Source organism: Heptranchias perlo, chromosome 42 (assembly GCF_035084215.1).
Source record: "Heptranchias perlo isolate sHepPer1 chromosome 42, sHepPer1.hap1, whole genome shotgun sequence".
In the NCBI taxonomy this organism is placed as follows: domain Eukaryota; kingdom Metazoa; phylum Chordata; class Chondrichthyes; order Hexanchiformes; family Hexanchidae; genus Heptranchias; species Heptranchias perlo.
In genome coordinates, this window is record NC_090366.1 from 4,387,585 (window position 1) to 4,398,518 (window position 10,934).

At 45.4% G+C, this 10,934-nt stretch overlaps 1 non-coding gene across 1 annotated transcript; it reads left to right on the forward strand.

The window, feature by feature from the left end:
• The first annotated feature begins 9,929 nt into the window (after window positions 1-9,929).
• On the forward strand, window positions 9,930-10,014 carry trnaq-uug (transfer RNA glutamine (anticodon UUG)). The gene is given in 2 exon segments: window positions 9,930-9,966; window positions 9,979-10,014. It is a non-coding gene; the product is annotated as a tRNA-Gln (tRNA).
• Window positions 10,015-10,934: the final 920 nt, after the last annotated feature.

The window sequence follows — 10,934 nt, forward strand, 5'->3', positions numbered from 1 at the left end:
TGTGACCTTACACCGTTCGTAGCCAATTTCCATCACGAAATCCTTTTGGTAATGTAACATCGGTCATCCCCAGTACAACCCATACAATTTCCTATCGCACGTTGGAATACACCAACTGATATGTTGGCTGACCGACCAAACCCTTCCCTCGAGCCGTTGTTATCGTGGGATACGTGTCACTCATATCCATCCAGTGTCCTTTCCTCACTCTTCCTCTTACCCCAGTGGTGTTCATGTTGGTGCGATTCAGATCCTGACACTGGTACCGTCATTCATGGCCTTGGTCTAAACCGGGGAACCTCAATTCCCATCTGGGGCCCTCAGGGTCCCCTGATTCTATTATGTCCGTGTAGAACACTCCGACAGGCCATATTGATGCTTCTCCGTCCTTCGATATACCAAAGTCTCACTCATTTATTTTCAACAGATCCTTGCTCTTTCTTTCTTTCTGATTATCGGTTTCCCATGGGCAGTCGTTGTCCACTTGCTGTTTACTTGTTTGTTCTTCCCTCAGATCCTTATTTTCTTGGACAGTGACCAACGCACTGAGTGGCGGCCATTCCTTCTTGGCATTGTAACTCCGATACTTCAGCTTGCATTGTCCATCGAAGAATCAGCGTGTTAGCAACGGGCTAATCAAATTAATATAAAGATTTCTCTTTATATTCATTGAACTGTGCCCAGTAACTTTTCAACTGGAACTGATCTCATTAGCAGTTTGACTGTCCCTTTGATATGGACAGAACATGTTACCAAGACTTTAGAGGCTTGTCGGTGCCAGTGGAACGAGATCTTGTAGAATATTCGTCTTTTAACTTCACAGTGACATAAGATGTGTGAGAATTTCATGGTGGTTCGGCATCTGTAACTTTGAATAATAGTTATTATCATATGCTTAATAAACCTGTGCATGTACGAACATCCGAATTAAGGCAGGAGTAGGACATTCGGCCCCTCGAGCCTGCTCTGCCATTTGTTGAGATCATGGCTGACCTGATTGTGACCTCAACCCTACTTTCCCATCTACCTACTATAACCTTTGACTCCCTTGTTAATCAGTAATCTATCAAACTGAGTGTACAAAACATGACCGGACAGATGGTCTGAGAAAGCAGGGCAAAGACCAAGGGAAGTCCAGATTAAACTGCATTTATTTCAATGCAAGAAGTCTGATGGGCAAGGCAGATGAACTCAGGGCATGGATGGGTACATGGGGCTGGTATGTTTTTGCTATTACTGAAACATGGCTAAGGGAGGGGCAGGACCGGCAACTCAATGTTCCAGGGTACAGATGCTATAGGAAAGATAGAGCAGGAGGTAAGAGAGGAGGGGGAGTTGAGTTCTTGATTAGGGAGAACATCACGGCAGTAGTGAGAGGGGATATATCTGAGGGTTTGCCGACTGAGCCTATATGGGTAGAACCGAAAAATAAGAAGGGAGAGATCACTTTGATCGCATTGTACTACAGACCAACAAATAGTTAACGGGAAATTGAGGAGCAAATATGTAAGGAGATAACAGACAGCTGCAAGAAAAATAGGGTGATAATAGTGGGGGACTTTAACTTTCCCAACATTGACTGGGACAGCCATAGCATTCGGGGCTTGGATGGAGAGAAATTTGTGGAGTGTATTCAGGAGGAATTTCTCATTCAGTATGTGGATGGCCCGACTAGAGAGGGGGCAAAACTTGACCTCCTCTTGGGAAATAAGGAAGGGCAGGTGACAGAAGTGTTAGTGAGGGATCACTTTGGGACCAGTGATCATAATTCCATTAGTTTTAAGATAGCTATGGAGAATGATAGGTCTGGCCCAAAAGTTAAAATTCTAAATTGGGGAACGGCCAATTTTGATGGTAATAGACAGGAACTTTCAGAAGTTGATTGGGAGAGTCTGTTGGCAGGCAAAGGGACGTCTGGTAAGTGGGAGGCTTTCAAAAGTGTGTTAACCAGGGTTCAGGGTAAGCACATTCCTTATAAAGTGAAGGGCAAGGCTGGCAGAAGTAGGGAACCTTGGATGACTCGGGAGATTGTGGCCCTAGTCAAAAAGAAGAAGGAGGCATTTGACATGCATAGACAGCTGGGATCAAGTGGATCCCTCGAAGAGTATAGAGATTGCCGGAGTAGAGTTAAGAGAGAAATCAGGAGGGCAAAAATGGGACATGGGATTGCTTTGGCAGACAAGGCAAAGGAGAATCCAAAGAGCTTCTACAAATACATAAAGGGCAAAAGAGCAACGAGGGAGAGAATAAGGCCTCTTAAGGATCAACAAGGTCATCTATGTGCGGAACCACAAGAGATGGGTGAGATCCTGAATGAATATTTCACATCGATATTTACGGTTGAGAAAGGCATGGATGTTAGGGAACTTCGGGAAATAAATAGTGATGTCTTGAGGAGTATACATATTACAGAGAGGGAGGTGCTGGAAGTCTTAACGCGCATCAAGGTAGATAAATCTCCGGGACCTGATGAAATGTATCCCAGGACGTTATGGGAGGTTAGGGAAGAAATTGCGTGTCCCCTCGCATAGATATTTGAATCATCGACAGCTACAGGTGAGGTGCCTGAAGATTGGAGGGTAGCAAATGTTGTGCCTTTGTTTAAGAAGGGCGGCAGGGAAAAGCCTGGGAACTACAGACCGGTGAGCCTGACATCTGTAGTGGGTAAGTTGTTGGAGGGCATTCTGAGAACCAGGATCTACAGGCATTTGGAGAGGCAGGGTCTGATTAGGAACAGTCAGCATGGTTTTGTGCGAGGAAAATCATGTCTCACGAATTTGATTGAGTTTTTTGAAGGGGTAACCAAGAAGATAGATGAGGGCTGTGCAGTAGACATGGTCTACATGGACTTTAGCAAAGCCTTCGACAAGGTACCGCATGGTAGGTTGTTACATAAGGTTAAATCTCACGGGATCCAAGGTGAGGTAGCCAATTCGATGCAAAATTGGCTTGACGACAGAAGACAGAGGATGGGTGTGGAGGGTTGTTTTTCAAACTGGAAGCCTGTGACCAGCGGTGTGCCTCAGGGATCGGTGCTGGGTCCGCTGTTATTTGTTATTTATATTAATGATTTGGATGAGAATTTAGGAGGCATGGTTAGTAAGTTTGCAGATGACACCAAGATTGGTGGCATTGTGGATAGTGAAGAAGGTTATCCAGGATTGCAACGGGATCTTGATAAATTGGGCCAGTGGACCGATGAATGGCAGATGGAGTTTAATTTAGATAAATGTGAGGTGATGCATTTTGTTAGATCGAATCGGACCAGGACCTACTCCGTTAATGGTAGGGCGTTGGGGAGACTTATAGAACAAAGAGATCGAGGAGTACAGGTTCATAGCTCCTTGAAAGTGGAGTCACAGGTGGATAGGATGGTGAAGAAGGCATTCGGCATGCTTGGTTTCATTGGTCAGAACTTTAGTAAGGCCACACTGGAATACTGTGTACAGTTCTGGTCACCCTATTATAGAAAGGATATTATTAAACTAGAAAGAGTGCAGAAAAGATTTACTAGGATGCTACCGGGACTTGATGGTTTGAATTATAGGGAGAGGTTAGATAGACTGGGACTTTGTTCCCTGGAGAGTAGGAGGTTAAGGGGTGATCTTATAGAAGTCTATAAAATAATGAGGGGCACAGATAAGATAGGTGGACAAAATTTTTTCCCAAAGGTAGGGGAGTCTATAACGAGGGGACATCGATTTAAGGTGAGAGGGGAGAGATACAAAAGGGTCCAGAGGGTAAATGTTTTCACTCAAAGGGTGGTGAGTGTCTGGACCGAGCTGCCAGAGGCAGTCGTAGAGGCGGGTACAATTTTGTCTTTTGAAAAGAATTTGGACAGTTACATGGGTAAGATGGGTATGGAGGGATATGGGCCAAGTGCAGGCAATTGGGACTAGCTTAGTGGTATAAACTGGGCGACATGGACATGTTGGGCCGAAGGGCCTGTTTCCATGTTGTAAACTTCTATGATTCTATGATTCTATGAAACTCAGCCTTAAAAATATTCAGTGACCCTGCCTCCACCGCTCTCTGGGGAAGGGAGTTCCACAGACTCACGACCCTCAGAGAGAAAAAAAAATCTCCTCATCTCTGTCTTAAATGGGAATCCTCTAGTTCTAGTCTCTCCCACAAGGGGAAACATCCTCTCAGCATCTACCCCTTCTCGACCCCTCATGATCTTATATGTTTCAAAAGGATCACCTCTCATTAGAATCATAGAATCATAGAAGTTCACAACATGGAAACAGGCCCTTCGGCCCAACATGTCCATGTCGCCCAGTTTGTGCCACGAAGCTAGTCCCAATTGCCTGCACTTGGCCCATTTCCCTCTACACCCATCTTCCCCATGAAACTGTCCAAATGCTTTTTAAAAGACAAAATTGTACCCGCCTCTAATACTGCCTCTGGCAGCTCGGTCCAGACACTCACCTTATGTAACAATCTACCATGCGGCACCTTGTCGAAGGCTTTGCTGAAGTCCATGTGGACCACGTCTACTGCACAGCCCTCATCTATCTTCTTGGTTGCCCCTTCAAAAAAATCAATCAAATTCGTGAGACATGATTTTCCTCTCACAAAACCATGCTGACTGTTCCGAATCAGTCCCTGCCTCTCCAAATGCCTGTAGATCCTGGTTCTCAGAATACCCTCTAACAATTTACCCACTCCAAATGTCAGGCTCACCGGTCTGTAGTTCCCAGGCTTTTCCCTGCCGCACTTCTTAAACAAAGGCACAACATTTGCTACACTCCAATCTTCAGGCACCTCACCTGAAGCTGTCGATGATTCAAATATCTCTGCTCGGGGACACGCAATTTCCTCCCTAACCTCCCATAACGTCCTGGGATACATTTCATCAGGTCCCGGAGATTTATCTACCTTGATGAGCATTAAGACTTCCAGCATCTCCCTCTCTGTAATATGTACACTCCTCAAGACATCACTATTTATTTCCCCAAGTTCACTCACATCCATGCCTTTCTCAACTGTAATTACCGATGTGAAATATTCATTCAGGATCTCACCCATCACTTGTGGTTCCGCACACAGATGACCTTGTTGGTCCTTAAGAGGCCCTACTCTCTCCCCAGTTACTCTTTTTCCCTTTATGTATTTGTAGAAGCTCTTTGGAATCTTATCTGCCAAAGCAATCTCATGTCCCCTTTTTGCCCTCCTGATTTCTCTCTTAACTCTACTCCGGCGATCTCTATACTCTTCAAGGGATCCACTTGATCCCGGCTGCCTATGCATGTCATATGCCTCCTTCTTCTTTTTGACTACGGCCACAATCTCCCGAGTCATCCAAGGTTCCCTACTTCTACCAGCCTTGCCCTTCACTTTATAAGCAATGTGCTTACCCTGAACCCTGGTTAACACACTTTTGAAAGCCTCCCACTTACCAGACGTCCCTTTGCCTGCCAACAGACTCTGCCAATCAACTTCTGAAAGTTCCTGTCTAATACCATCAAAATTGGCCTTTCCCCAATTTAGAATTTTAACTTTTGGGCCAAACCTATCATTCTCCATAGCTATCTTAAAACTAATGGAATTATGATCACTGGTCCCAAAGTGATCCCTCACTAACACTTCCGTCACCTGCCCTTCCTTATTTCCCAAGAGGAGGTCAAGTTTTGCCCCCTCTCGAGTCGGGCCATCCACATGCTGAATGAGAAATTCCTCCTGAATACACTCAACAAATTTCTCTCCATCCAAGCCCCTAATGCTATGCTTGTCCCAGTCAATGTTGGGAAAGTTAAAGTCCCCTACTATTACCACCCTATTTTTCTTGCAGCTGTCTGTAATCTCCATACATATTTGCTCCTCAATTCCCCGTTGACTATTTGGGGGTCTGCAGTACAATCCTATCAAAGTGATCTCTCCCTTCTTCTAAACGCCAGTGTATACAGGCCCAACTTGTCCAATCCTGCCTCAACTACCAGTTCGGGCAGGGCATTCCATACACCCACCACCCTCTGGGTAAAAAAGTTTTTCCTCATGTCCCCTCTAATCCTTCCGCCAATCAGCTTCAACCTGTGTCCTCTCGTTCTTGAACTCTCCGCTAGGGGAAACAGGTACTTCCTGTCTGCTCTATCGAGGCCCCTGATAATTTTGGACACCTCAATCAAGTCACCCCTCAGCCTCCTCTGCTCCAAGGAAAACAATCCCAGCCTATCCAATCTCTCCTCATGGCTGCAATTTTCAAGCCCTGGCAACATTCTTGTAAATCTACTCTGCACTCTCTCCAGGGCAATTAAGTCCTTCTTGTAATGTGGTGACCAGAACTGCGCATAATTCTCCAGCTGTGGCCTTACCAGCGTTTTACACAGTTCCATCATAACATCCCTGCTTTTGTATTCTATACCTCGGCTAATAACGGAGAGCATTCCGTATGCCTTCTTCACAACCTTATCTACCTGTACTGCCACCTTCAGGGAACTGTGAACATGCACTCCAAGGTCTCTCACTTCCTCTGTCCCTCTCAATATATTCTCGTTTACTGCGTATTCCCTTTTACTGTTTGCCCTCCCACGTGCATTACCTCACACTTCTCCGGGTTGAACTCCATTTGCCACTTTTCCGCCCACTCCACCAACCCATTGATATCTTCTTGGAGTCCACAGCTATCCTCTTCACTATCAACTGCATGGCCAATTTTTGTGTCGTCTGCAAATTTGCCAATCATGCCCCCTACATTCAAGTCCAAATCATTAATATATACTACAAACAACAAGGGACCCAACACTGAGCCCTGTGGCACACCACTGGAAATGGATTTCCATTCGGAAAGACATCCATCCACTTTTACCCTTTGTTTCCTGTTCCTGAGCCAATTTTGGATCCAATTCACCGCATTTCCCTGTGTTCCATGGTGTTTTACCTTTCTGACCAGTCTGCCATGTGGGACCTTGTTAAATGCCTTACTAAAATCCATGTAGACAACATCCACCGCACTACCCTCAGCAAACCTCCTTGTCACTTCCTCAAAGAATTTAATCAGATTTGTAAGGCATGACCTTCCCTGAACAAATCCATGCTGACTATCCCTGATGAAACCATGCCTTTCCAAGTGACAGTTTATCCTATCTCTCAGTATTGATTCTAATAGTTTGCCCACCACCGAGGTAAGACTGACCGGTCTATAATTGTTCAGCCTTTCCCTCGTACCCTTTTTAAACAATGGTACTACGTTTGCAGTCTTCCAGTCCTCCGGTACCTCCCCTCTATATAGTGAGGATTGGAAAATGATCCTCAGAGCATCCGCTATTTCTTCCCTGGCTTCCTTCAATAGCCTAGGAAACAATCCATCCGGCCCTGGTGACTTATCAACTTTCAAGGATTCCAGTCCCTCTGGTACTTCCTCTCTCGTTATGTTTACCTTATCCAATATTTCACACCTCTCCTCTTTAACTACTACGTCCGGATCATCCCTTTCCTTTGTGAATACTGAGACAAAATATTCATTTAAAACCCTACCTGCATCCTTTGCTTCTACACACAAGTTACCCTTATCATCCCTGATAGGTCCCACCTTTTCCTTCGCTATCCTCTTGTTCTTAATGTACTGATAAAACATCTTTGGGTTCTCTTTCATCTTACTAGCTAATATTCTTACATGCCCTCTCTTTGCTTTCCTTATTTCCTTTTTTACGTCATCCCTGTACTTTCTATACTCCTCTGGGCTTTCTGCAGTATTTAGTTTTCTGTGACAGTCATAAGCTTTATTTTTCTGCTTTATCTTGCCCCGTATACTTCTTGACAACCAGGAGGCTCTAAAGTTGGCAGTGCCACCCTTTTTCTTTGAGGGGACGTGTCTGCATTCTACCCGTAGAATTTCACTTTTTAGTGCCTCCCACTGGCTTGCCACTGATTTCTCCTCAAGTAGTTGTGTCCAGTCCACTTCTGCCAAATCACCTCTTAGTTCTGTAAAATTTGCCTTCCCCCAATTTAAAACATTTACTCCTGATTTAACTCTGTCCTTTTCCATAATAATGCTAAAACTAACTGAATTGTGGTCACTCTCCCCAATATGGTCACTTCACCCACTTGCCCATCTTCATTTCCCAGGACTAAATCTAGAATTGCATCCCCCCTTGTTGGGCTTGTCACGTACTGGCTAAAAAAAGTTCTCCTGGACACCGATCAAGAATTTTGCGCCCTCGGTGCCCCTCACACTGTTTGAATTCAGTTGATGTTCGGGTAGTTGACGTCCCCTCCTATTATTGCCGTCTTATTTTTGCACTCAGAAATTTGCCTACATATTTGTTCTTCTATCTCCCTTTCACTATTCGGGGGTCTATAGTACACTGCTAGTAGTGTGACTGCCCCTTTTTTATTTCTTAGCTCAACCCATATGGCCTCGATTGATGATCCATTTAGCAAATCATCTCTTCTCACAAATGGAAATGATTCTTTAACCAATAATGCTACCCCTCTCCTTTTTTATCATCTACACTATCCTGCCTGAAAAATCTATATCCAGGGTTATTAAGCTGTCAATTATCCACCTCTTTAGGCCAGGTTTCCGTTATACCAATGATATCATGCTGCCATATGTCTATCTGTGCCCTTAGCTCATATGCTTTGTTTGTAATACTCCTTGCATTGAAGTATATACCTTTAACCCCGTCAAATTTCTGTGCTGAACACTATTTAACCTTTGCTTCTTTTGCCTTTCAGAGTCGCAAACTACGTCACTAACTGCTTTTCTACTTCCCATTTCCTGGTCTGAATTCGTCCCATCTGTACCTGCCCTTTGGTTCCCATCCCCCTCCCCAACACAACTAGCAAATGCCCCCGCGAGGATATTGGTCCCAGTTCTGCTTGGGTGCAACCCGTCCAGCTTGTACAGGTCCCGCCTTTCCCAGAATCGGTCCCAATGCCTCAGGAATTTAAACCCCTCCCTCCTACACCATCTCTCAAGCCACGCATTCATGTGGTCTATTCTCCTATTTCTGCTCTCGCAAGCACATGCTTTTTAATTTATTTCCTAACTCCATATATTCTGCTTGCAGGACCTCATCCTTTTTTATAACCAAAATCATTGATACCAATATGGACCACGACCTCCGGCTGTTCACCCTCCCCCTTCAGAATGTCCAGCAGCCGTTCCGTGACATCCTTGACCCTAGCACCAGGGAGGCAACATACCATCCTGGAGTCATGTCTGCAGCTGCAGAAACGCCTATCTGTTCCCCTTCCGTTGGAATCCCCTATCACTATTGCCTTCCCATTCCTTTTCCTGCCCTCCTGTGCAGATGAGTCACTCCTGGTGCCACGGTCTTGGTTCTTGCTGCATTCCCCCGATAAACCATCTCCCCCAACAATATTCAAAGAGTAATATCTGTTGAGAGGGAGATGGCCCCAGGGGACTCCTGCTCTACCTGCCTGTTCTTTTTACTCTGCCTGGCGGTCACGCATTTCCTTTCTGCCTGCGTAATCTTTACCTGCGGAGTGACCACCTCACTGAACGTGCTCTCCACGATAGTCTCAGCATCGTGGATGCTCCACAGTGAATCCGCCCGCAGCTCCAGCTCCGAAATGCGGTTAGCCAGTAGCTGCAGCTGGACACACTTCCTGCACACATGGTCACCAGGGACACTGGCAGTGTCCATGACTTCCCACATAGTGCAGGAGGATCATATCACGGGTGCGAGCTCCGCTGCCATGACTTGCTTTCGATTAAGCTCGTTGGTGACTCCGTTTAAGGTGTTTACTCCTTTAAATTACTCTTAAGATCGAGAATGTGAACTACACTGGGGAGAGTTCACTGTCCATGTTTCTTACATCATGTTCAACAGAAACAAGAATTCTCCTCAACACGTTACTGCGAATTTTAGAAAAGGGACCCTCATCCGAACTCGATGTCAACTGTGGATAATTCAGAGTCTTCCCATGAATATGTATAATGGAACACTGGCGCGCAGTGAGCCTGGGTAGCTCAGTCGGTACAGCATCAGACTTTGAAAGCCGGTAGTGATCTGAGGGCCCAGGGTTCAAATCCCTGTTCAGGCTCTAAATTTTGAAACAGCTGGCAAGTTCTGACTTTGCAGCAGAGCAACAGCTGCGGGACAGACGATGTGTTGTGAAAGCTTCAGTGGGATCTTGATCCCCAGTCATGCGCTGTCTGAGGCTGCTTTCCACCAGCAATGTGTGATTGGAGAGCGCGGGGCCAGAATATTGTTGCTGTCGAGGCCTCACTCGCTCCTGGAGCTGGGGAACATCGAAAAACTGATGTGTTTGTTGCCACGGCCGCAATGCGGGTGAGAACTGTGTTTATCAACCGAGGCAGCGCTGCAGGATCCTGAAATTATCTCTCACAAATCAACTGAAACCAGTCGCAATGTGCAGCTTTGAGAGATGCTTTCTGCACCGTCAGGGCAGGAAACGGGAGTGAGGGACAGACACTGTCGGAGTCTGTGTCGTGTTTGAGTGTGAGCAGAACTGAACAGAGAAAATAAATTCTGCCGCTTCTGTGAGCTGTTGTATTTTATTCATATATAAACACAGATTAACTGACCAACGGCCAACCCACTCAACGGCACTTGCGTTTTTATTTTTATTGGATAACGTTTTCAAAATGTTCCCTTGCAGCAATAAGACGAACGTGATAATCACAACACGACAGAAACTCGACTTTAAACACCGTTACAGGAAAAACTCAGAAGGTAGCTGCCGTCTACAAATGCTCTCAGTGCCGGAGACGGGTCCGATTCCCATTCAGGGAACGAACTTTTACAAAATGGTTTACTGTCTTAATTACGCAAAACTCATTAAACTGTAAAATGATGAATACTTGCTCTAATCGCCATTAATCAATCAAACTTTCTGTTTCAAACTGAAGGAATTCCTCATTTTTTTAATTCATTCATGGGATGTGGGCGTCGCTGGCGAGGCTGGCATTTATTAACCATCCCTAATTGCCCTTGAGAAGG